This window comes from Tupaia chinensis, unplaced genomic scaffold (genome assembly GCF_000334495.1).
Source record: "Tupaia chinensis unplaced genomic scaffold, TupChi_1.0 Scaffold000251_1, whole genome shotgun sequence".
Lineage (NCBI taxonomy): Eukaryota > Metazoa > Chordata > Mammalia > Scandentia > Tupaiidae > Tupaia > Tupaia belangeri.
Genome location: NW_006159731.1, coordinates 1,825,242 through 1,828,855, shown reverse-complemented (window position 1 = coordinate 1,828,855; position 3,614 = coordinate 1,825,242). Strand labels below are relative to the sequence as shown.

The window sequence follows — 3,614 nt, the reverse complement described above, 5'->3', positions numbered from 1 at the left end:
ACCAACATGGACATTAGTGGGAATTGCAGTTGAATTGATTACACTGATGGAAAAACAAAACAAAACAAAAAATCTTTATTCCAGGGCACAGAAGCACAGGAATTAAATACATACACTAGAATAACTTTAGTATGATTTGTAATATAACACACTAGAAACAGAAAACTATTTTTAATAAGTGAACTTTTTGAGATGTACATATGCAGGGTTAACCATGTAAAATAATCCAGATTCTCATGCTCTCTTGATACATAAAAGTTTCTTGCTTATTGAATAATCAGTTTCATATTATGGAAGCATATCTTTCTGTAAGACTCACTGATACATATTATAGTGATGCAAATACTGAGAAGGGCATAAAAATAAAGTTTATCCAAGATAGATTTTTATGTATTCATATTTAGTCCTTCCATAGCCTCTCTTGCTTAGCAAAGAAAACAATAAAGCACATCAATCTGGCATGCACTTCTAGAACTCCCCAACTATACAGGTAGAAGTGCAACCATTTCTCCATCCAGTTCAAACTCTTCTGTTCCATCGGTGAGAAAAGGTCAGTTGGTGGTTTTCATGGAGATTCTTTAAGGCAAGATGAATAAAGTTTGCATACAGTGCATCGAAAATCTCTCCCTGAGTCCCACACTACACATTCAGATATATGCTGTCTCAGAGATCAAGTTCCAGATCATAGGTAAGTGATGTATTTAGGTGGCTCATTTAAGTGGGTTTCTCACATGAATGCACAGAGAATTTGAACTCACAACAGCTCTAACACATGGGTCAGAGTACCTCTTAGCAGGGATGTTGGGTGCCATTTTCCACTCATTTTTATTCACATCATAAAGTTCCACACTTACTGAAGACCCAGCTACAGTGTCAGAGGGGAGTCTTATGCCAGAATTGGTAGCAATATGCAGTCTTCTGATATAGAAAATGTTATCACCAAAAGCTGCAGCTGAAGCAAAGGACCTGCTAGTTTGCCTCATGGTCATTTCTACTCATGAATCAGACCTTGAAAAATTATAGTACAGGGACTAGCAGTTAGCATACTTGCTATGTCTCTGGACTCCCACTTAGTAGACTGCCGTTTGAGTCCCGGACCCAGTGGCTTAAAACTCATGCCAGGTGTGTGTGCATGCGTGCCCAAGATCTCAAGAGGAGAATGGAGGAGAAGGGACTGTGGCGTGGCCATCCCCCCTGGGGAGTGATTTCTCTCTTTCTGTCTCTCTGTCTCTCTCTGTCTGTCTGGTGAGCACACACACCCTATAGCAAAAAAAAAAAAAAACTCAAAAAATAATAAAAATAATAGTACATAAGATTCTGTGTCATCACATAAATGCAGTCATGAAACGCAACTGCTGCACTCCACTGCCATGCCACTCCTCCTTCACAGAGTCGTATCTTTCTACAGTCCTCTGATTCAGTTCTCTGCCTACACTGTCTCCTCCGATTGCATAGATATAGCCGTCACAGCAAATCAAAGATGGCTTTATGCAGACAAACATCGAGGTCTTTTGGAAACCATGCATTTTGCTGTGCATCAAACCAATAAAGGCAATTCACAGTTATGAAGGCAGTCTGAAGTTTGCTTGTTTTACTGTGATTTGTTTTTGTGTTTTTGAGAGGAACTTGGCCTCCTGCCATGCATGTCATTATCAGGAGTGAGAACAGTCCCAACCTTATGCAAGTCAGCTGGTGGGCTGCACAGCTTGTAAACTTTTTCTGCCTGGGGCTGTAATAAACAGAAGAGTAAACACAAGAATTTTCTGAAGACGCATCAATGAAAATCATCATCTCTTCTTTAGTCATCCCCACTCTTGGTTTGAAAAACTTGGGCATGGATTTATACAGACCTGGAACCACCACAGTCTTATCATCAGGTGGAAGACCTTGAAACCAAGCTCTCTGTTACTTCTGAAAGTGCATTAATTCTGATTTGGTTAAAAACTGAAGACAAATTATGGGATCGTGATTCTGTGTTATAGTCCATCCATAGCATAGTAGCTTCTCAAACTGTTTTCTCCTTTTCTACATTTAAATTGTCACTACCCAGAATGTCTATCAGTAGGTCATATGACAGCTGCATGCATGTTTCCTGGTGATACACAGCAGTGAACTTGTGCTCCACCATTCTTCTAGCACTAAATTTTAATTCCTCACAACTGAAGAGATCAGCAAACTTCAACAATCACACACAATTCTCTGCACTTACTTTTTTGATTAAATATTCTTGACAATGTTGCAACACAACTTCTACCTGTAGGAAGTAAGCCATTTCATAAAGCTGTTCTACATTGCTGTCGTTTATTGCCAAGTTACTCATGTATGCATAAGTTATTATATTTGTAAGGTGGCAGCATCCATATTCCTCATATGTTCGTGTGTCTGCTTGCTTTCCTTAGTCCACTCATGGAAATGGTCCTGAAATAAGAACTACATGTGACAAGAACCATCTTATGACAAGGGAACTCGGTACCTTCAATTAATACTAAGTCAGTAAACAACTGCTGTAAATAAAACAGTTTTGACTGTTCCAGCAAAAAACACAGCATATTCAATATTGATCTGCCTCTTGTCTTGAATGGACATGTCTGTATTCCTTTAATCTTTCCAAGAACAGATTATGAAAGTCAGTCTTACTGACAGAAGGCCAAGTGAATACTTCAGGAATAAAGAGAAACTCTACTTACTGTTATCTGAAGCATTTAGAACCAAGAGTGATCAATTTACTAATGAATATTGTCTTGTTATAGACTTAGAATGACTCCTAGGTCATCCTGTGTTAATGAGGTTCTTGGGCGTTTTTGTGCACAGTCTGTAGACATCATGCTCAAGTTTGTAATTGTGCAGCTCATGAGTGAAGGAGAAAAATATACGAGGTAGATTTTATGGCAACATCCTAAGTTCAGGGATCCACCATTCTTCTAGCACTAAATTTTAATTCCTCACAACTGAAGAGATCAGCAAACTTCAACAATCACACACAATTCTCTGCACTTACTTTTTTGATTAAATATTCTTGACAATGTTGCAACACAACTTCTACCTGTAGGAAGTAAGCCATTTCATAAAGCTGTTCTACATTGCTGTCGTTTATTGCCAAGTTACTCATGTATGCATAAGTTATTATATTTGTAAGGTGGCAGCATCCATATTCCTCATATGTTCGTGTGTCTGCTTGCTTTCCTTAGTCCACTCATGGAAATGGTCCTGAAATAAGAACTACATGTGACAAGAACCATCTTATGACAAGGGAACTCGGTACCTTCAATTAATACTAAGTCAGTAAACAACTGCTGTAAATAAAACAGTTTTGACTGTTCCAGCAAAAAACACAGCATATTCAATATTGATCTGCCTCTTGTCTTGAATGGACATGTCTGTATTCCTTTAATCTTTCCAAGAACAGATTATGAAAGTCAGTCTTACTGACAGAAGGCCAAGTGAATACTTCAGGAATAAAGAGAAACTCTACTTACTGTTATCTGAAGCATTTAGAACCAAGAGTGATCAATTTACTAATGAATATTGTCTTGTTATAGACTTAGAATGACTCCTAGGTCATCCTGTGTTAATGAGGTTCTTGGGCGTTTTTGTGCACAGTCTGTAGACATCAT

The 3,614-nt window shown here is 38.3% G+C and overlaps 1 pseudogene; it reads right to left on the bottom strand.

The window, feature by feature from the left end:
* Positions 1-482: 482 nt before the first annotated feature.
* Positions 483-3,375, bottom strand: LOC102493366 (kelch repeat and BTB domain-containing protein 2-like; annotated as a pseudogene).
* Positions 3,376-3,614: the final 239 nt, after the last annotated feature.